Genomic DNA, 24,653 nt, shown 5'->3' with positions numbered 1-24,653 from the left:
ATAGACTGCTAGCCATTGAAAGTACAGCACCCCCATGAAGGCGGCATGCCCATTAAACTGCCAAGAAGTGTAGGCCTACTACGAGGGTGAGTCAAATCAAAACCTTAAATATTTTTTTAAATATTATTTGTTGTTCAGAAGTGGTACAAAGCTGTATCACTTTTCAACATAATCTCCCCCACGCTCAATGCAAGTACTCCAGCGCTTACAAAGTGCATAAATTCCTATAGGAAAAAATTCTTTTGGTAGTCTGCGCAACCACTCATGCACCGCGTGGCGTACCTCTTCACCAGAACGGAACTTCTTTTCTCCCATTGCGTCTTTGAGTGGTCCAAACATATGGAATTCACTTGGGGCAAAGTCTGGTGAGTATGGTGGATGAGGAAGACACTCAAAATACTGGTCTGTGATTGTTGCAACTCTTGTAAGGGCAGTGTGGGGCCTTGCATTGTCATGTTGCTCACAGCAATCCACGTCGCTTCGATTTGATTGCAGGCCGCAGATGATTTTTTAGGAGATCTGTGTGTGATGCACTGGTGACAGTGGTCCCTCTAGGCATATAACGCTCCAAAATAACGCCTTTTTCGCCCCAAAAGAGTCAGCATAACCATCCCTGCTGATGGTTCTGTTCGAAACTTCTTTGGTTTTGGTGATGAGGAATGGCGCCATTCCTTGCTCGCTCTCTTCGTTTCCGGTTGGTGGAAGTGAACACAGGTTTCGTCCCCATTAACGATTCTTGCAAGGAAGCCAACACCTTCTCATTCAAAGCGCCAAAGAAGTTCTTCACAAGCATCAACACTTCGTTCTCTCATTTCAGGAGTCAGCTGCCGTGGCACCCTTCTTGCAGACACTTTGTGAAACTGGAGCACATCATGCACAATGTGGTGTGCTGACCCATGACTAATCTGCAAACATGCTGCAGTGTCATTCAGTGTCACTCGGCGGTTTTCCTTCGCTATGGCTTCAACTGCTACAGTGTTCTTTGCAGTCACAACTCGTTGTGCCTGGCCTGGACGAGGAGCATCTTTCACTGAAGTCACACCATTTGCGAACTTCTTACTCCATTCGTAGACTTGCTGCTGTGACAAACATGCATCACCGTACTGAACCTTCATTTGTCGATGACTTTCAATAGGTTTCACACTTTCACTACGCAAAAACCGAATAACAGAACGCTGTTCTTCCCTGGTGCACGTCGCAAGTGGGGCGGCCATCTTGATACTGATACAGCGACGGTATGTGTGTATCTGCACTATGCTGCCACCTACAGGCCATTCTGCATGCTGTTTGTAGCACGCTTACCAACTTACATGATAACGGCGCGAAATTTCGATTTGTTATTACAAATTTAAGGTTTTCATTTTACTCACCCTCGTACATGCTTGGAAACGCAAATCGTCAGCATTACATCAAAACCACGTAAAACACGCAGCAGCAACGCCGATCGACCCCTGCAACTGTCGTCAAACCGCGGCCTGCGGGCGGGGTGCGGCTCCAATCCTGTGCTCGTGCGGGCCGCCATGTTTTATAACAGTACGTTTCTAACAACTAACAGTACAATCCAAAAACGTCAACTAACGTTAAGAGTTTAAGAGTTTAATTTTCCTGCTCTGAAACGAACAAAAATACTTTTCGAGAAATTTATATTCTAAGATATGATTAGTTCTAACTGGCGTTGATGGATTCGGCCGTGAGATAAGTACAGTCAAGTTGGCCGCTTACGTCAGGGGCAGATAGGTAAGTAACGCGGCCACTGCGGGATACAGGATGTGGGAGGAGGCAATGTTTTATTGTTCGTTCTCCAGTGCTCACAACTCATTGGCCCATGTGTCTCGTACCGATCAGCTGCTATGGGATAAATTTCACACAAAAGTAAAATGGATTCGCGAATGTGCACTGTACATACGGTTCGCTTCAAATACGGTACATACACTACTGGCCATTAAAATTGCTACACCACGAAGATGACGTGCTACAGACGCGAAATTTAACCGACAGGAAGAAGATGCTGTGATATGCAAATGATTAGCTTCTCAGAGCATTCACACAAGGTTGGCGCCGGTGGCGACACCTACAAGGTGCTGACATGACGAAAGTTTCCAACCGATTTCTCATACAAAAACAGCAGTTGACCGGCGTTGACTGGTGAAACGTTGTTGCGATGCCTCGTGTAATGAGGAGGAATGCGCGTTTCCGACTTTGATAAAGATCAGATTGTAGCCTATCGCCATTGCGGTTTATCGTATCGCGACATTGCTGCTCGCGTTGGTCGAGATCCATCGACTGTTAGCAGAATATGGGTTCAGGAGGGTAATACGGGACGCCGTACTGGATCCTAGCGGCCTCGCATCACTAGCAGTCCAGATGAGAGGCATCTTATCCGCATGGCTGTAACGGATCGTGCAGCCACGTCTCGATCCCTGAGTCAACAGATGGGGACGTTTGCAAGACAACAACCATCTGCACCAACAATTCGACGACATTTGCAGCAGCATGGACTATCAGCTCGGAGACCATGGTTGCGGTTACCCTTGATGCTGCATCACAGACAGCTGCGCCTGCGATGGTGTACTCAACGACGAACCTGGGTGCGCGAATGGCAAAACGTCATTTTTTCGGATGAAACCAGGTCCTGTTCACAGCATCATGATGGTCACATCCGTGTTTGGCGACATCGCGGTACGCACATTGGAAGCGTGTATTCGTCATCGCCGTACTGGCGTATCACCCTGCATGATGGTATGGGCTGCCATTGGTTACACGTCTCGGTCACCTCTTGTTCGCATTGACGGCACTTTGAACAATGGACGTTACATTTCAGATGTGTTACGACCCGTGGCTCTACCTTTTATTCGATCCCTGTGAAACCTTACATGTCACCAGGATAATGCACGTCCGCATGTTGCAGGTCCTGTACGGGCCTTTCTGGATACAGAAAATGTTCGACTGCTGTCCTGGCCAGCACATTCTCCAGATCTCTCATCAATTGAAAGCGTCTGGTCAATGGTGGCCGAGCAACTGGCTCGTCACAATACGCCAGTCACTTCTCTTGATAAACTGTGGTGTCGTGTTGAAGCTGCATGGGCATCTGTACCTGTACACGCCATCCAAGCTCTGTTTGACTCAATGCCCAGGCGTATCAAGGCCGTTATTACGGCCAGAGGTGGTTGTTCTGGGTACTGATTTCTCAGGATCTATGCACCCAAATTGCGTGAAAATGTAATCACTCGTCAGTTCTAGTATAATATATTTGTCCAATGAATACCCGTTTATCATCTGCATTTCTTCTTGGTGTAGCAATTTTAATGGCCAGTAGTGTATTTGTAGCATGGAATATGAAATTAAGTTAAGGCTGTTGTGAACGACGCAATGACTACAAACCATGGCATTAAAAGCATTCAGTAAACATTTGTGCCGGCCAAATGAGCCTTATACTTATATGGATATGGTGTCTTTTCTTGCCGGCTGGCGTGGCCGAGCGGTTCTAGGCGCTTCAGCCTGGAACCGTGCGACCTCTACGGTCGCATTTTCGAATCATGCATCGGGCATGGATGTGTGTGATGTCCTTAGGTTAGTCAGGTTTAAGTAGTTCTAAGTTCCAGGGGACTGATAACCTCAGATGTCAACTCCCACAGTGCTCAGAGCCATTTGAACCATTTTTAGTCCTGCAGAAATAATGAACGGAACCTTTGTGTAGGAAATTTAAAACAATTAAAATTTGTGCTGGGATACGTTTTCACTACAGGTCGTAGTTTTCGAATTATTAAAGAAAACCGTACCACAGTGACATCGAAACGCGTTTCTGTTGAGTATCTTGAAACCCGTGGCCTCCAGATGATGATGATGATGATTATGATGGTGATGTTTGGTGTGTGGGGCACTCAACTGCGTGGTCACCAGCGCCTGTACAAAATCCCAATATTTACACAGTCCAATGTAGCCATTCTCACGAATGATTATCATGATTGTGCAATGATAAGGACAACACAAATACCCAGTCCGCGGGCAGAGAAAATCCCCAACCCGGCCGGGTATCGAACGCGGGGCCCTGTGATCCGGAGACAGCGACGCTAACCATTAAACCATGAGCTGCGGGCGTGGCCTCCAGAGAAAACGTATCCCAGCACATAATTTAATCACTATAAACATCACAAAAAGATCCCGTTAATTTTTGTGTAGGAATAATAGTTTGCGCCTAGAAAGCAAGAGAATGTGAAAACTTCGTGCATACTTCTTGAAGTAGCTGCAAGTTGCATAAAACCCATAGGTAGTGGCAGCTCAGTCACCCTATATACAGGGTGGTCCATTGATAGTGACCGGGCCAAATATCTCGCGAAATAAGCGTCAAACGAAAAAACTACAAAGAACGAAACTCGTCTAGCTTGAAGGGGGAAACCAGATGGCGCTATGGTTGGCCGCTAGATGGCGCTGCCATAGGTCAAACGGATATCAACTGCGCTTTTCTTAAATAGGAATCCCCATTTTTTATTACATCTTTGTGTAGTACGTAAAGAAATATGAATGTTTTAGTTGGAAGACTTTTTTCGCTTTGTGATAGATGGCGCTGTAATAGTCACAAACGTATAAGTACGTGGTATCACGTATCATTCCGCCAGTGCCAACAGTATTTGCTTCGTAATACATTATCCGTGTTAAAATGGACCGTTTACCAATTGCGGAAAAGGTCGATATCGTGTTGATGTATGGCTATTGTCATCAAAACGCCCAATGGGCGTGTGCTATGTATGCTGCTCGGTGTCCTGGACGACATCATCCAAGTGTCCGTACAGTTCGCCGGATAGTTACGTTATTTAAGGAAACAGGAAGTGTTCAGCCATATGTGAAACGTCAACCAAGACCTGCAACAAATGATGATGCCCAAGTAGGTGTTTCAGCTGCTGTCGCGGCTAATCCGCACATCAGTAGCAGACAAATTGCGCGAGAATCGGGAGTCTCAAAAACTTCGGTGTTGAGAATGCTACATCAACATCGATTGCACCCCTAGCATATGTCTATACACCAGGAACTGCATGGCGACGACTTTGAACAGTACAGTTCTGCCCCTGGGCACAAGAGAAATTACGGGACGATGACAGATTTTTTGCCTGCGTTCTATTTAGCGACGAAGCGTCATTCACCAACAGCGGTAACGTAAACCGGCATAATATGCACTACTGGGGAACGGAAAATCCACGATGGCTGCGACCTTGGCGGGTTGATGTATGGTGCGGCATTATGGGAGGAAGGATAATTGGCCCCCATTTAATCGATGGCAATCTAAATGGTGCAATGTATGCTGATTTCCTACGTAATGTTCTACCGATGTTACTACAAGATGTTTCACTGCATGACAGAATGTCGACGTACTTCCAACATGATGGATGTCAGGCACATAGCTCGCGTGCGGTTGAAGCGGTATTGAATAGCATATTTCGTGACAGGTGGATTGATCGTCGAAGCACATAGCATGGCCCGCACGATCACCGGATCTGACGTCCCCGGATTTCTTTCTGTGGGTAAAGTTGAAGGATATTTGCTATCGTGATCCACCGACAACATGCGTCAGCGCATTGTCAATGCATGTGCGAACATTACGGAAGGCGAACTACTCGCTGTTGAGAGGAATGTCATTACACGTATTGCCAAATGCATTGAGGTTGACGGACATCATTTTCAGCATTTATTGCATTAATGAGGTATTTGCAGATAATCACGCTGTAACAGCATGCGTTCTCAGAAATGGTAAGTTCACAAAGGTACATGTATCACATTGGAACAACTGAAATAAAATTTTCAAACGTACCTACGTTCTGTATTTTAATTTAAAAAACCTACGTGTTACCAACTGTTCGTCTATAATTGTGAGCCATATGTTTGTGACTATTACAGCGCCATCTATCACAAAGCGAATAAAGTGTTCCAACTACAACATTCATATTTCTTTACGTACTACACGAATATGTATTGAAAAATGGGGGTTCCTATTTAAAAAAACGCAATTGATATCCGTTTTACCTATGGCAGCGCCATCTAACCGGCCAACCCTAGCACATGTGCGGTATTTTGACACACTCTCACTCGCTGCCCAGTATTAGTGCAACAGAAAAAATGAACAGGATGCTTTCGTAGGAAAGTTAATGTAGTTGAATTTTTTATTGGGGCACGTTTTCGCTAGTGGCCAATAGTTTTCGCGTTATTCTAGAAGAATGTACAAAAGTAGCCTTAAAATGCACCCTTGCCCCCACACTCCGAGATCCAATCGGTCAGTATTTTGCGACTGCACGAGTTGTTCCCCATTTTCTACCTCCTTTGGTCTTCATTGACAGGCCTTATTACACCACTGGCGTATTCAAGCGCTTACAAATTGTATAATTTTTGTGTAAATTTTACCTAACAATTCTGTGAATTTTAATAGCATAAAATAAACAATTACATCGTTGTATTCGTCAGATTTTGACTACGAAGCTGCTGTGCTTGTAAGGGTGAAGATTGACTCAAACTGTGAACGTAATTAATTTTTGTACAATAGTCAGAGGGAGTTCCACGAACAACATACTGAAAATCCTAACTGGTGAGGAATGAGTTTCGGGTGGAAAAGCGTTCGAAGGTCGCTTTTGAACGTTTTTTATGAACAACTCGAAAATCGCGGCCTCTGGCGAAAACGTACCCTGTACAAAATTTAACAACTTGGAACGTCCACTTTGGAAAATTATAAATGACTGTGCTAGTAAACCTCTTACGTTATTTGATTTTCAAACAGCTGAGCAAAACTGAATGCACTCAGACGTTTCTCTCTTTACGTATTCTGATCATCACTAAACTGACACACAATATTTTTGTAGCGCAACGCAATCTGACTTCCAATAATCCCTACAAAAGAATGGCCCTGACTAACAATAACCTATACCTTTCATGAATCACTTATCTCACAAAAATCTTCGTTACTCGAACTATTGCAATAGAGCGAGCGCCCATACTGCCAGCTAAATAAAAGATTCTAACTACTGAAGGCACTAACTACTGATATGCATAGTTAGCAAATGAAAGATTTTCATAGAGAACAAGCAATGTATTTACCTTAATAGTGTTCAAAGGATATCACTTCATGACATCCAGTCTTACAAATTTCCCTTTTCTGACGGACGCACGTCCAGATCGTCCGCTCTCAAAACTCTAGCATCTCTCTCCCCACATCCACCACTGTTGGCGGCTCACCTCCAACTGCGCAACGCTACGCGCTTTTCACATTCAACTGCCCAACACTACAATAGCGAATATTCCAACAATGCCAACCAGTCACAGGCTGCACACAGCACAGTCAGTGATTTTCATATAGAGCGCTACTCGGCATTACCAACATAAAAACCTAAACAGCCTCCTTACAAACTTTAAATTTCCTACGAAAAGGTCACTTTATTTTTACGATAGGACTAATGGTTTGTGCGTAACGAGAGAGAGAATATGAAAATATTGCGCGTGGTTTTTGAAGGCCGGATGTAACATTGCGGGCTGCTTGAAAACAACAGCTGTAGGGGCAGCTGGACCACTCTGTTATGTACGACCATGGCACATTTACAATTCCGATATGTTTGCAGCGGATCTCAGTGGTTTGATCACTTTTATGTTGCGATTCACAAATGCTGTGCTAATGAATGCAACGAATGCGTGTGTCATTAAATTAGCAGCGCAGCGCCATCTGATTATTAACATCGCTGTTGTGTGTTATTATTTTTGGATTGGTAGTGAAGGATCTTGTGTGTAATATTGAAACATTATCAAATAACGTAGTTCGTGAAAGAAGTTCGTGGCGTGTGGAAAATAATTTGATGCTAAATAACAGTAAGACTCAGTTTTTACAGTTTGTAACTCACAATTCAACAAGAACTGATATTTTGATCAGACAGAATGGGCATATTATAAGCGAGACGGAACAGTTCAAGTTCCTAGGCATTCGGATAGATAGTAAGCTGTTGTGGAAAGCTCATGTTCAGGGTCTTCGCTTCAAATGGCTCTGAGCACTATGGGACTTAACATCTGAGGTCATCAGTCCCCTAGAACTTAGAACTACTTAAACCTAACTAACCTAAGGACATCACACACATCCATGCCCGAGGCAGGATTCGAACCTGCGACCGTTGCGGTCGCGCGGCTCAAGACTGTAGCGCCTAGAACCGCTCGGCCACTCCGGCCGGCTTCAGGATCTTGTTCAGAAACTAAATGCTGCTTTATTTATGATTAGAATAGTATCTGAAATAAGTGATAGTTCAACACGAAAAGTAGTCTACTTCGCATATTTTCATACGCTTATGCCATATGGTATTATTTTTTGGGATAATTCTTCTGATTCAAAAAGGGTATTTTTGGCTCATAAACTGGCTGTTCGAGCTGTTCGAGAACCTCTTGTCGATCCCTATTCAATAGTCATGGAATTCTGACATTGTCCTCACGGTATATATTTTCTTTAATGTCGTTTGTTGTTAGCAATATTAGCTTATTCGCAAGAGTTAGCAGCTTTCACTCAATTAATACTAGGCAGAAATCAAATCTGCATGTGGAATGCACTTCCTTGACTCTTGTGCAGAAAAGAGTGCACTATTCTGCTGCATCCATTTTCAATAAGCTACTACAAGAACTCAAAAATCTTAGCAGTAGCCCAAACGCTTTTAAGTCTAAATTGAAGAGTTTCCTCGTGGCTCACTCCTTCTATTCTGTCGAGGAGCTTCTGGAAGAGCTGAGAAATTAAGCAAATTCCAGTGTTACATTGTTGATTTTCTTTATTTAAACTCACGAATTGTCGCCTGAATACGTTTCTTGTATTTCATTTTATCTGTTTCTACTATCATGTTATAATTTCATGTATTGACTCGTTCCGTGACCATGGAGACTTCTTCTTAATTTGGTAATACGGAACAATAAATAAATAAAAAATAAATAAATAAAGTTGGTACCGTTAACGTGAAGTATCTGCTTTTGCCGTGATGCGCTATTCTTAAACGTGAATGGTATGATTAAATTGTCAATTGAAAATCGTTAACCTCATTTCATAATAATTCTTTCTGATTTTGAGGCGAATATGTAGCTACAGAATATCAATACAAGAATGTTGTTAACGTAATGTTAGACGTGGATGTGTGTGAGGTTGGTATATTAGGCACTCTTACTACTTTTAATTTTCACGTAGGATACTATGTGTTCTCGACGAAGATTTCTAAATTCGCTGGGCGGATGTGTCCACCTCCCTCCCGGCCTCCCCCCCCCCTTCCTCTCCACTCGCCATCAACATACAGCGATCTCTGGTAGCCACTCGGCTGTACAGTACTTCGTGCTCGGCCATTAGGCGGCCGCAATGGGGCGGAGCGAATGATACACAACTGACACGCGCGAAAGTTAAAAAACTGCCCTTTCACAAAGTCTTAAGTGTGTACTATTGGAATTATGGACCTAGTATTCGCGCTGGATGAATTGCTGGAGCTGATATCTTGCAAATGTGCTGTTTTCTCCTTAAAATATGACGTCAAATTGGTGATGTTTCCTTGAGATTGTGATAGTTCAGAGCGTTATCGAGTATCTGAGCTACGAAGAAGCAACTCACGTTGAAAGAGATATACAGACATCGGCCGCTGGAGGTTACTGAAATAATTCAATGGCTACAAGAGAAAATCTGTGCCAGATCGGGACTCTAATCCGGGTTTCCCGGTTTACGCGAGTGGTCGCCTTAATAAATCCGGCTATCCGAGCACGCTTCACGTCCGACTCAAATTCCCAACTTGTCGCACACTACAGTGGTAGCGCCACCTCCCACCCCGTCAAAGAAGTAAAAATACCAGTCCATTTTCCTCATTGCTCGCGGCACTTCCCGTTTTTCCCTCAAGAGGTCGGACCTAGGGAGCATTCACACTGAAGATATGATGAAATGCCGTCAGGGCTTAGGTTGTTGTTGTTGTTGTTGTTGTCGTCCTCAGTCCTGAGACTGGTTTGATGCAGCTCTCCATGCTACCATATCCTGTGCAAGCTTCATCTCCCAGTACTTACTGCAACCTACATCCTACTGAATCTGCTTAGTGTATTCATCTCTTGGTCTCCCTCTACGATTTTTACCCTCCACGCTGCCGTCCAATGCTAAATTTGTGATCCCTTGATGCCTCAGAACCTGTCCTACCAACCGGTCCCTTCTTCTAGTCAAGTTGTGCCACAAACTCCTCTTCTCCCCAATTCTATTCAATACCTCCTCATTAGTTATGTGATCTACCCATCTAATCTTCAGAATTCTTCTGTAGCACCACATTTCGAAAGCTTCTATTCTCTTCTTGTCCAAACTATTTATCATCCATGTTTCACTTCTATACATGGCTACACTCCATACAAATACTTCCAGAAACAACTTCCTGACATTTAAATCTATACTCGATGTTAATAAATTTCTCTTCTTCAGAAACTTTTCCTTGCCATTGCCAGTCTACATTTTATATCCTCTCTACTTCGACCATCATCAGTTATTTTGCTCCCCAAATAGCAAAACTCCTTTACTATTATATGTGTGTGTCGGACACCTCCGAAAGAACAGACACCACACATATAACAGATGTTGTCCAGTACGCTGTTTGCTACATCACTTATATTGCATTCGACATCGTTCAGGATGAATCCTGTGTGACGTGAAAATAGGAAAAATTGATTTTATTACGGTGAATGGTTACAGCCTTCCTCAGGCAGAACACTACTGATTATTCAGAACAGAAGAGAATCAAAACATGGGATACTGCAGAACAATGTTGAAAACTAGATGGACTGATAAGGTAAGAGAGGAGGTTCTTCTCAGAATCGGCGAATTAAGGAATTATAAACACTGACAAGAAGACGGGACAGGATTGTAGGATACGTGCTAAGACACCAGGGAATAACTTCTACGGTATCAGAGGGAGCTTCAGAGGGAAAAACTGTAGGGGCAGACAGGGATTGGAATACATCCAGCAAATAATTAAAGACGTAGAGTGCAAGTGTGACTCTGAGATGACGTGGTCGGCACAGGAGAGGAATTCACGGCAGGTCGTATAAAACCAGTCAGAAGACTGATGATAGAAAAAAGTCATACAACGTACATGATAGATTTCGGAATACACATTCCGTCATCGAATGTGTCTGTGCTCAATAAAAGCATACCAAGTAACGCACCAGAGAACAATAAGTTATAACGTGAAAAATCTGTTATAACTCGTTAAATACGAGGAATATTATACTTTCTGGTGCTTGCTTAAGAAGCTTTTATTCTGTACACGTACTGATGACAATGAGTTGGTCTTCCGAAATCGATCATGTATGCTGTGTGAATAATCGATATCATTAAAATACTTTAAAACTTTCACACAATCTTGTGACTGCGTGCCTTCGACACGTCATTGTCACCAACGATGATGAGATTCAAACCGGAAAAATGTGAATCATCGGCCGCGCTTCGTGACGGGTCCTCGAGAGACAACGAGAAAAGCAGTGGACCGAGAACAGACCCCTGCGACCCTCCCTACATTGTAGCTCGCGCCCCCTCCCTGGGACTTTTAATCAGCGTCGCACCTCTCCAGCAACTTGGCTGCTACGACCTCTGCGCACACATTTCCTCCACCCGCTCGAGGCTCGTCGCGAGCGACGCCACTTCAGCAGTTGGAGCGCGCTGGCGCCATTCGATCGATCGCCGCTCTTATAATCAGATCCGGGCGGCTCGCCGTTGCCACTTTTCCCCAGCACGTGTACGTGTTGCGTTTCTTCCAGGCTTCCGCATTACCGTAGCCTGTATCGCGGATCTTCACACACCTCCAGTATAGTGTCAACCGAAGGAGCTTCCACAGATCTTCAGAAAAATATTTCTGATACACGGTCCTCCACAGCTGTAATATGTTTTATGAAAATACACCGATAGTTGCCAAGTGCATCGCTTTATTATGCTAGTAGTTTTGGTCTACAATCTTGTCGTCAGCCCACAAATCATCAGATTACTCTGTCTGTAAACTCAAGAGCGAGTAGCGCTTTTGGTGGGGGAAGTGGCCTTTCCGAGAAGAGAGTGGGGGTTGGGTTGTTTGGGGGAAGATACCAAACAGCGAGGTCATCGGTCTCATCGGATTAGGGAAGGACGGGGAAGGAAGTCGGCCGTGCCCTTTCAAAGGAACCATCCCGGCATTTGCCTGGAGCGATTTAGGGAAACCACGGAAAACCTAAATCAGGATGGCCGGACGCGGGATTGAACCGTCGTCCTCCCGAATGCGAGTCCAGTGTGCTAACCACTGCGCCACCTCGCTCGGTTTCCCAGAAGAACCCTGCCACTGGCCTACAGGGGCACCTGCCTAGCGCTGTAGATCTGTGTGCAGTGATACACGTCGTTGTGTTCGTGGGATCTTAGTTGCCAGTGTCAGACAGTTAATTTTGTATACTTACTGATATACTTCGGTATCTGGAAGTGATGGATAATCGCCCTGCATTGCAAGAAAATGTGCAGAATATGAAGAAGAGGAGGTATTTGGGGAGTAACGAGCGTTTAGTCGTCTCTAATGTTACATCATGTGTTAAAGAAGCGGCACATAAAAAAACTGTTGGCTAATATTACCAGTCCCAGTCAGATGGCTGCAATTTACGCAAACGTCAGCCTCGCCACAATAGGACGCATAAGGAAGAAACACGAAAATAAACCACGTGGTTTACTGGAACCGCCACGAAGGAAAACTGATAATTTTGGGAGGAGACTCATCGTTATAGGTAGTTTCACAAAATCGGTCATTCGACAAACGATGGAGGACTTTCACACAAACCAAAAAATAATGCCGACATTACGGACATTACTTACCGCCGTAAAACAAAAAATCGATTTTCTTTGGCGGAAAGATGTTTTACATAAGACACTGCTTGAAATGTGATTTACCTGGAAAAGATCTATACGTAAACGAAAGATTCTGATAGAGAGAACGGATATAATTGAAAATGTTGGCGGAGGCCTGCCGTTGATAGCATTATCGACAGTGTTAGCTGAAGCAAATAGGATTATAGTGATCAATATTGAGTCAAAAGATGGGTTTTTATCCAACGCACAGTTAATTTATAAAGCGGGATATGCAACAGGGACTACCATGGGCAAATGAACTACGAAAATTTTTCAAATCGTTGATACTACCAAAACACATCTAACCTTTCTGACAGCTGAGAATAGAATAAATACCCAATATGCGTAACATTGCACAGATACTTTTCAAACATGTTTACGAAGACAGTGACAAAAAATAGTGCAAATCGGACTAATACAACACACGAAATTATAAATTTCTCCTTACTTTTTAAATACTCTTCGTGTTGCAAGAATTGTCAAGTTTCAACGCAACCCTTCAAAGAAAATGTCGAGCTTTTAGCAGAAACACAGAATAAGAACAAGCCTTAAATTCTACTGATTGATTGCACTATACGGGGTTCGTTTTACGAATAGCAGTAGAGGGTACATACATTCACATGAACAGGCATTCTGTTCTATGTTTGTAGCAGAATCCTGACTTCCGTTCTTATGTTAATATTACTTACTCTATAATGTTGTGTTTCTGAAGAAGCTATCGTCTTTTGTAATCATTATGGTCTTATTGCATTTGTCTAAAAATAAACGCTGCCGGGACGTATCTGTACGTCGCCACAGATTTAAAGCGCGCGCCGCGGCAGGGCCGGTACTACGTTGTGAAACAGCCTGTAGAGGCGCCCTGTGAAGTAGCTGGGTAGGCAGAGTGGGGACTCGCTCGCTCGCTCTTCAGTTTACCGACAGACTATACGAGTATGCCGAGCTCACTGGCAGGTTACTGACGGACACCAAGAAAAGCAGTAGACCGAGAATTCAATCCTGTGGCACCAGCCACTTGTTGAGCGGGTTTGCACAATGAGTTCGGTAGTGATCAGTCTGTCTCAGGTTTAGAACACATGAGGTCAAATCTATTTCTAAATTTCCAGCTTAGTAATGTCCACTATTAACTCAATCACAGGGGAACGAATGTGATGGACGTCACTAAACAGCTCTATCTTAAAAACGGACACAACTTCTTTACTGCCATTAAATGTTAGACATTGTCGAAGAGTAATGTGTACATGTCACCTGTGTCTTTTTTTGAAATGTCCCACACTGAATTACAGGATGGGCAGAAATACACTCCTGGAAATTGAAATAAGAACACCGTGAACGCATTGTCCCAGGAAGGGGAAACTTTATTGACACATTCCTGGGGTCAGATACATCACATGATCACACTGACAGAACCACAGGCACATAGACACAGGCAACAGAGCATGCACAATGTCGGCACTAGTACAGTGTATATCCACCTTTCGCAGCAATGCAGGCTGCTATTCTCCCATGGAGACGATCGTAGAGATGCTGGATGTAGTCCTGTGGAACGGCTTGCCATGCCATTTCCACCTGGCGCCTCAGTTGGACCAGCGTTCGTGCTGGACGTGCAGACCGCGTGAGACGACGCTTCATCCAGTCCCAAACATGCTCAATGGGGGACAGATCCGGAGATCTTGCTGGCCAGGGTAGTTGACTTACACCTTGTAGAGCACGTTGGGTGGCATGGGATACATGCGGACGTGCATTGTCCTGTTGGAACAGCAAGTTCCCTTGCCGGTCTAGGAATGGTAGAACGATGGGTTCGATGACGGTTTGGATGTACCGTGCACTATTCAGTGTCCCCTCGACGATCACCAGTGATGTACGGCCAATGTAGGAGATCGCTCCCCACACCATGATGCCGGGTGTTGGCCCTGTGTGCCTCGGTCGTATGCAGTCCTGATTGTGGCGCTCACCTGCACAGCGCCAAACACGCATACGACCATCATTGGCACCAAGGCAGAAGCGACTCTCATCGCTGAAGACGACACGTCTCCATTCGTCCCGCCATTCACGCCTGTCGCGACACCACTGGAGGCGGGCTGCACGATGTTGGGGCGTGAGCGGAAGACGGCCTAACGGTGTGCGGGACCGTAGCCCAGCTTCATGGAGACGGTTGCGAATGGTCCTCGCCGATACCCCAGGAGCAACAGTGTCCCTAATTTGCTGGGAAGTGGCGGTGCGGTCCCCTACGGCACTGCGTAGGATCCTACGGTCTTGGCGTGCATCCGTGCGTCGCTGCGGTCCCAGGTCGACGGGCACGTGCACCTTCCGCCGACCACTGGCGACAACATCGATGTACTGTGGAGACCTCACGCCCCACGTGTTGAGCAATTCGGCGGTACGTCCACCCGGCCTCCCGCATGCCCACTATACGCCCTCGCTCATACGGTTCACGTCCACGCTGTCGCGGCATGCTACCAGTGTTAAAGACTGCGATGGAGCTCCGTATGCCACGGCAAACTGGCTGACACTGACGGCGGCGGTGCACAAATGCTGCGCAGCTAGCGCCATTCGACGGCCAACACCGCGGTTCCTGGTGTGTCCGCTGTGCCGTGCGTGTGATCATTGCTTGTACAGCCCTCTCGCAGTGTCCGGAGCAAGTATGGTGGGTCTGACACACCGGGGTCAATGTGTTCTTTTTTCCATTTCCAGGAGTGTAGTTTGAAAAGCTTGTAACGGTGTTGCAGGGTAGGTTGTGCCGAGAGTTTTCGCGCGCAACAGCCTACTCGGATACAGCACACGTATCGAATTTTTTTCATAACTCAGCATAACCTACCCTGCAGCACCCTTACAAGCTTTTCAAACTGTTTCTGACCACGCTGCATTACTGTCAATGTCACAATTATCAATGCTACTTTTAAAGAAAACATCGAAAGGATCCAAGTCGAAGGGAAGAACGTGGCATTTGTAACCAAGCTGATGATATTTGCTTGCCCAGCGACTCTGACGGGGCACTGAAACCAATGACCAGGGCACTGGAGACGGCCGTCAGCTAATTTGCGCTCCTCGTCAACGAAGCCAAGACGGATTACCTCGATATGACTCGTCGACAAGGTCAAGGTACTGGACAACCAGTCACAGCGAGTGGGCGACCAGTCCTACAAGAGTCCGCGAATTTAAAAACCTGGAAGCGCCTTTCACGCAGAACTCGTCATGCGAAGTAGACATCAGCACCTGGACCCAGGCAGAAAAGCGATTCTCCTACAGCCTAGCTCAACTGCTTCGGTTCAGATGTTTCTCGAGACGGTTCAAGATTCCACCATATAAAACCCTTCGTATAACCATAATTGAGACGGACGACTTGGGACGTCAGCTAATATATGTTAAAAAATGACGAAATTCCTCTAGCTGTATTAAGGTGTTGGTTTTATTTAAAAAAATGGCTCTAAGCACTGTGGGACTTAACAGCTGAGGTCATCAGTCCCCTAGACTATTTAACCGTAACTAACCTAAGAACATCACACACATCCATGCCCCAGACAGGATTCGAACCTGCGACCGCAGCAGCAGCGCGGTTCCGGACTGAAGCGCCTAGAACCGCTCGGCCACAGCGGCCGGCTGTTGGTTTTATTGGCAACTAGTTTCGATGTTGTTACATCATCTTCAGGCCCATACTTCCGCATGGAACTCGCCTATCTCACCGCTGACTACTAGTGTTAGACACATACGGTTGCTGTCAACAAGTATGGGCCTCAAGATGATATTGTAACAACATCGAAACTAGTTGCCAATAAAACCAACATCTTAATACAGCTGGAGTACTTTCGTCATTTTTTAACATATAACCCCTGATCCCACTCATGGTACTGTATGGCAGAGAGACGTGGAGTATCCGAAACCAGGATTTTCATAAACTTCTCGTATTGCAGAGAGAATTTCTGCGGAAGACCTTTGGTTCGATGTTAGATACAAATACGGGTGAATGAAGGATCAGACAGTACAGCGTGCGTGCAAGAGTAATAAACCTTGAGTATTGTTTCGGTGGGCTAGAGCTAGACGATCGGCGCCGAGATGCCAGTATAGCAGGAATCATCAGAAGCAAACGACAACGGTGGTCTGGCCATTTGACTTGGACGGAAGACGACATATGGCGGCGGAAGCTCCTGGATTTCATTGCCACAGGCAGGAGACCACAACGACAAGGAGGATGCGGAATACCGAGCTCCATGAAGACCTGCGACAGTCAGCGATATGTGTGGAAGGATGGCAGATGGCAGCGTTGGGCAGAGTACGGTAGTGAAGGAAACTTTCAGCAGCGCGCTGTCCGTTGGACCTGATCGTGTAAAACAAAAAGCAAACATCTGGATTGGTATCACAAAACAATAATATTTCCACTGCTGATAGAAACTAATTTTTACTGCACGATACTCTGTTTTTTCAAAGGGCATCGCCATTTTGGCTTGTCACCTCCACCAACTTGTTACAGAATTGTGGCGCGAGAATTTCAATCTGTATTATAACATCACACAGTTATCTGCAAATAAACAAAAAATTAATTACGTAACTTAATTTTTTCGAGGTAATATGGAATTAAAATTTTTTAACTACCCTTAGCACGGCGTGGACAAGGGATGAGGTATGTGTGTTTTTCAGTCACCTTATATCAATGGACGAATAGTGGGTTCATCATTACGATCCATAAACGAAAGAAATGATCAAACAACGGGAACATACAGATTCTCAAGAAGGCAAGGGCTCGGTAATCTTCCAGGAAACTCTCTGTTGGGGCTGCCGAGGAGTCACCCTCGCCTATTGCACGAAAAAGAAACAGACCGTTACGGCACAGTATAATCAAAATCTTGTAACCCATCAGCAACCACAGATTAAGCAGAAGTGGCGAGGAATGCGTGCGAAAGGTGTGCGACTCCTTCACGACAATGCGCCCGCTGCCAACGCTCGAGATACTGTGGCTCACTCTTCATGCCCAGGCTAAAAAAAATCGGCTTTATTGGCCACTTCTGGCATTCAGTAGTTTCTTCCTGTTTTGAAAGCGAAGGAACTACTGCGTGGACAACATTTTGCCAGTGGTTGCGGCATGGTTGCCGTGAGAAAACGTGAATCAGTAATCTATCAACGTGTTTCTTAAATATACTGACCCTTACAGAATTCAACACTTATTATATTGAAAACTGCAACTTTGTTTACATGATTTAACAACATGGTGAATTAACATTAATTTTATGAGCGAACTAAACGACTAACATTTCACAGTAAACAACATCTGACGACAAATTGTAACACAACTTCAATCGACTTCCCATTGCAGAGGTATTATTGCCCAGGAAATTTCATAAAATTACGACAGGACGTGGTAACTTAGGGAACGTATCAAGAAATTGTGTTCATGATCGATCTGCACCCTTTTAGACGTTGAAATGTAAATTGCGAGGTCCGAGAAAAATTGAAGTCAGGGATAAGTCTACCTTCAGAGCTCCAGTATACCGAACAAGCTGAGGTGGTTTACAGTATTTTAATCTCCGCGGATGCGGAAAAAGTCTGGGTGATGCGGATAACGAACTCGCGAATGCAGATAACATTTTTCTTATCCTCTCAGACCTCTGCGCATAGAGTAGGTTGCGGAGAACGAAGCGCAAGCGTGACGGACTTCACCATCCCCAAGCGACAACTTGTCAGCCGGGCAACATAACACCCAGGCGCCAGCAAGTGCACTCCTTCCTCTCAGACGTTAATGAGGCGTACAGGACGGTCAGCTAGTTACCACGGCGGCCACGAGTTGAGTTCGCTCTGCCGCCAGCAACCAGACATTACTGTCAACCGGATTCCACTTTCTTTATTTCGGTGAGGGGCGTGTAAGGGGCAGTTGTGAGCATCAGTCTTCTGATTGGTTTATGCCCCCCCCCCCTCCCACCCAAGGTTTCCTCACTCATGCCAATCTCAAAGCGGCACGTACACCCAACGTCTCTGAGCGTGTGGATCACAATAACCTCCTAGATAAAATGCTTTTATGATATTGATGGTATAGCCTACCACTGGATAATGTCAATCATTCAACCAATGTAAGCAGTGGACAGTTTTCTGACTGAGGAGAAATCACTTACGGGTTTACACAAGGATCATTCTTAGGTCCAATATTGTTCCTCGTGCAATAAACTACCTCCAGTCCCATATGTAACAAGCAGAATTAGTTCTTTTGCTGGTGACACTAGTATTATAATTAATCCAAACATTCAAATAACAACAGAAATGATACATACTGTTTTTAAAAATAATATTGAGTGGTTGTCTGCAAATGGTCTCACTCTTCATTTTTTTTTTAAATACAACATGTTACTGATAAATGCAGCACACGATGAGGAAATAATAACTCAGAGGGAAACTTCGAACTTTTTATGTATCCATACTGCTGAGAATATAAACTGAAAACTACTAAAACAACGCAATTTTTCACTTCGAATCATTGCATGTCTTAGGGACTGGTGGGGGGTGGAATAAATCCATAAGTTAAAATTATTTGTGTTTTTTCATTCAGTGTATGGAATAATGTTGTGGTGTAATTCATCTCTATAAGAAAGTAAGTTCCTCAAAAGCGTGTTGTAAGAATATTACGTGGTGCTCACTCACCATCTCTTGTAGACATCCGTTCAAGGCGTTATGCATACTGACTACAGCTTCACAGTGTATTCATTCCCTCATGAAGTTTGATGCAAATAACCCACTACAGTTCAAAAAGAACAGTGATGTATATAATCACAAAATCAGAAGAAGTAGTGACATTCATTGCTCCACATTAAGTTTGTCTTTATCACAAAAAGGCGCGAACAATGCTGCAACCAAAACTTTTGATCATATACCCAATGACATAAAATGTTTTGACAGCAAAGTTAAATTCGGAAACAAACTGTAAATTGAAACTTCCTGGCAGATTAAAACTGTGTGCCCGACCGAGACTCGAACTCGGGACCTAAGGCAAAGGTCCCGAGTTCGAGTCTCGGTCGGGCACACAGTTTTAATCTGCCAGGAAGTTTCATATCAGCGTACACTCCGCTGCAGAGTGAAAATCTCATTCTGGAAACTGTAAATTATTTGGCAACTCCTTCTGCGCGGAAGAAGAATTTATTTTTACGTAATACGTAAACGGTGGTGGATAACAAATATTAATTCAGCAGATTCTTAAAAAAATTAAAAAGTCTTTATAAATGGGTAGCACGCAGCCTTATTTACACGTGAATGTAAAATGAGTCGTTCCACGTCGTGGCGACTAACCGCACAAACGATCCTTGGAACATACAACTAAATAACTACTAAATTAATTGTTGGATATACGACTTTTAATATTTTCACATACAGTGTTTCCCCTATACAGTTCTCTCTAGTCAGTGAAGAAATTGCCTCCGCGTGGGTAGCCGCGCGGTCTCAGGCGCCTTGCAACGGTTTGCACGCTTCCCCCGTCGGAGGTTCGAGTCCTCCCTCGGGCATGGCTGTGTGTGTTGTCCTTAGCGTAAGTTAGATTAAGTAGTGTGTAAGCCTAGGGACCGACGACCTCAGCAGTTTGGTCCCAAAGAAATTTACCACAAATTTCCAAAAGAAATTGGTATTTTAACACATGTCCTGTCGTTTGATACATTATTCTTGTCAGTGTTTTCCATATATTCCTTTCCTCGGCGGTTCTGCGGAGATCCTCCTCATCTCTTATCAGTCCACCAAATTTTCAACATGTTTCTAAAACACCTCTTGTCAAACGTTTCAATTCACTTCTTTTCCGGTTTTCGCACAGTTCATTTCACTTCCATACAATGTACTTTTCCAAACGCACAATCTGACAATTTTCCTTCTCAGATTAAGGGCCATTTTTGACACACGTAGACGTCTATTAGCGAAGGATTTGCCTGTACCAGTCTGCTTCTTATGTCCTCCTCGCTTCATCCGTCATGTGTTATTTTTCTTTCAAAATAGCCGAATTCCTTCACTTCGTCTTTTACGGGGTCCAAAAATTTGATTTTAAGTTTGTCAGTTGTCTCATGTTAGCTGCTTCAATACTTTTGTGTTTGTTTGGTTTACTGTAAAGTCGTATTATGTGTTTGTTAAACTAGTCATTCCACTGAACGGATTCTACAATTCTCACTCATCCTCATAGAATAAAGCGATATTATCAGTAATTCTGATACTAGTAATTGACAGCCTTTCACCATGAATTTTAAGCCCGATTCTGGACCTTTGTCTTACTTTCCGTTTCGCTTCTTCGACATACGGGTTGAACAATTGAGTACAAAAGCCCACAGACCCGCTTTATGCTACTTTTAATCCCAGCACTTCTCTCTCTGTCTTTCATTTTTATTTGTACCTCTTGCTTCTTCCATCTGCTCTTCCTCTCTTCGGGATTATGTGGATGATACTGTACTACCATCACGTTGAAACAACTCTAAAAAATGCTTATTCAGCGACGCACTCCATGTAACAACTAATCCTGTTGATAGATGGCCTAATAAACCTACAGCCGGTCGTTAATAAGCAAACATTAATGGAAGAAAACACAATTTGCTTGCATTTGTACCTAAAACATTGAGGGAGTTAGGACGCCAAACGGGCCGACTTGGAGCAGGAGAGTCACCACAGGACATTTTAATTTCTACTGTCTATGCTTTTACAAATAAATTCATAAAACTTTGTCACCATGACCAGGAAGGATTGAGGACTCTCAGTCATCGCAGTAGAAGTTCAAAAACGTAGGAACATACCTTTTTTTTACATGTGAAATTTCATCATTTTTTCACTTATTACTGACTGCATTTGTTGCTATAGGTATACTTTTCTTCCTAAGTAAGAGAGATTCTTCAAATGGTTCAAATGGCTCTGAGCACTATGGGACTCAACTGCTGAGGTCATTAGTCCCCTAGAACTTAGAACTAGTTAAACCTAACTAACCTAAGGACATCACAAACATCCATGCCCGAGGCAGGATTCGAACCTGCGACCGTAGATGTCTTGCGGTTCCAGACTGCAGCGCCTTTAATCGCACGTCCACTTCGGCCGGCAGAGATTCTTCGATGAATTTTTCATAGCATACAAACAGTAGTTACAGGTGTATGAAACTCTAGAATTTTCCAAATCTATTAAAAAACTGTGAAAAAATTGAGATAATTAATTATAAAACTTGAGTTTTTTCTAAACATGAAGTTTAAAATGTAACAGTTCATTCATTTTTTCATAAATTAAATAACTTCTAGAGTTTCATACACCTGTAACTATGGTTTGTATGCTGTACAAAAGTCATCGAAGAATCTCTCTTACTTAGGAAGAAAAGTGTACTTATAGCAACAAATGCAGCCAGTAGTAAGTGCAAAAATGATGAAATTTCACATGCAAAAAAAAATGTGTTTTGTTACGTTTTTGAGCTTCCACTGCTATGAGTATGAATCCTGAATTCTTCCTGGTCATGCTGTTAAAGGTTTATGAATTTATTTGTAAAAGTATAGACAGTGGAAATTAAAATGTCCTGTGGTGCCTCTCCTACTCAAAGTCGGCCCCTTTTGACGTCCTACCCCCCTTAAGGCGTTCTTTACGACAGTAAATACTTGGCCAGTATCGATGACCGACTGTCATTCCAGCGTTTATTCCATTGAGAATTTAAAATCTCGCTGCTATTAGGTTATGGTTTTGGCCAGCCGCCCGTTCCAAGTATTGGATGCGTGTTGTTATCGTACATAAGCGACAGTACAGAGGTTGCACTGTTGTATTTAACCGCGAACGAGACCTGTGCACGTCTTCAGTACGTTGGAAGTGTCAGTCGTGGTCATCAGAACAATGTTCTGTGTCGTTGTGGGAGCCAAGCGAACTCTAACGTGGCCAAACTGTTGGTGCGGCGTATGGAGACTGCTTCCGTAACCGAGGTAACCGAAATGTTTGGTGTTTCAAGAGCACCGTAAGATTTATACCGCGTGCAGGGAAAGCGGAAAGCCATCATTTGGTAAGTCTCAACGCGGACGAAAGTGTGAGTTGAGTGATCGTGACAGATGGTCATTGAAGAGGATTGTGGCGAAAAATAAGTGGACGACAGGTGCAAAAGTCACTGCAGAATTGAAAGCACACGTGAACCCTATCACCACCAAAACAACACGAAGTCATCAGCTCCGTAAGCTGGGAACTGCAGGGTCAGCTGGAATTCCGCCACCACTCATCAGTGGTGCAAACGTCAGTAACAGTAAGACGTGGTGCCGAATACGTAACACCTGAACTTTATGGAGCAACGGAAGAAATTCATTAGGTCGGATGAGTCTTGTTCCACATTGTTTCCAACTTCTGGCCAAGTTCACGTCCCATGAGTGCAACATGGCGGAGATTCATTGATGATTTGGGCAGTCACATCTGGTGTTCCATGGACTCCATGGCTACTTTGCAAGGTCGTATTACTTCCAAGAATTATGTGACTACTATGGCTTGTACAGGATGGGCGGATGGGAATGTGGTGACAATGATTAAAATGGTTCAAATGGCTCTGAGCACTATGGGACTTAACTTCTGAGGCCATCAGTCCCCTAGAACTTAGAACTACTTATACCTAACTAATCTAAGGACACCACACACGTCCATGCCCGAGGCAGGATTCGAACCTGCGACCGTAGCGGTCGCGTGGTTCCAGACTGAAGCGCCTAGAACCGCTCTGCCACCCCGGTCGGTGATAATGATTTGGATAATATTTAGACAAAGGGCATTTATTGGCGAAAGCATGTTAAAAAGGGGTCACATAGCCAGACCTAGGGTGGCGGGGGTGAGCTAGAGTGTAGAGTTTAGCAAACATAGTTCGCAAAGCTAACAAAAGTTGGCGTCTGCCAAAACGATGTCCACAGTGCAGCAGCACCTGGAGAAGTGGGAAGGTCTACACTGCTACAGGGCGCGCGTCCGACTCACAGGAGAGCAAGAAGACAAGAGAGCGGGCCCGGCCACGGGCAGCCGGGTATCTTCGACGTACCACACGGCTTCCTCACCCTGATTGGTCAGGACTGGGAAAACCATATGGGCGACATGGAACTTTCCAGAGCATCGCCTTCTAAGCGACGCCTGGGGCAGCATTACCTCGTCAGCACATGAGGGAGGCGCATGATCAAGGTGCCCTTCCTCGGTGCTGACCTCCTGTTGCTAGACCGTGGGATGAAAGAATTTACAGGCATCCAACGTTCCTGGCCGAGGTTTGGCCGTGACTAGAAAAATGAAGTTACCGTTTGGAAGCTCATATAATAAAGTAAAATCCCCTACTGTCTGGCTCATCCTTTACAGGCTGATCACGTCTACCACGTGATACAGTGTTCGTTCCCCAGTGTTGATGCTGTGTTCCAAGAGGACAGGGCCCCTGTTCACACAGCTCGCCTCACTGGTTTTGAGAGCACGAGGACGAACTGTCGTATCTCCCCCGGCCTCCGCAGTCACCAGATCTCAATGTTACAGATACTTTGTGGTCTGCTTTGGAGAGAAGGATGCGCGATCGCTACCCACATCCATCATCGTAACCTTAAGTTGGCACTGTGTATAAGGCTACAGACAACGTTGAGTTGAAGACTGCTGTTATCACAGCTAAGAATAAAATTAAAGTTAGAGGCATCACTTATCATGCTGTTATTGAAGGACCGTGTGTGTTTTTAGGTTGTAGATTTGATTTTGCTGTAAGTCAGGCTGGTGCTACTCTGCCTGGTAACCGTAATGGTTGGTTAACTGTTGTGCTTGATACATGTGGAGATATAAGTGCGTACGGTGGCCTTGAGAGTTTTGCTCGTAGAGATGTAATTTGGTATCGTACTTT

At 44.5% G+C, this 24,653-nt stretch overlaps 1 protein-coding gene across 2 annotated transcripts in view; it reads left to right on the top strand.

Moving 5' to 3' along the window:
- LOC126175975 (tubulin polymerization-promoting protein homolog) overlaps window positions 1-24,653 on the top strand; it is a 457,338-nt gene that overhangs the window by 403,621 nt on the left and 29,064 nt on the right. The gene's annotated exons all lie outside the window — the stretch shown is intronic.

The sequence above is a fragment of the Schistocerca cancellata genome, chromosome 3 (genome assembly GCF_023864275.1).
Source record: "Schistocerca cancellata isolate TAMUIC-IGC-003103 chromosome 3, iqSchCanc2.1, whole genome shotgun sequence".
In the NCBI taxonomy this organism is placed as follows: domain Eukaryota; kingdom Metazoa; phylum Arthropoda; class Insecta; order Orthoptera; family Acrididae; genus Schistocerca; species Schistocerca cancellata.
This window is presented reverse-complemented; position numbering and strand designations above follow the sequence as displayed.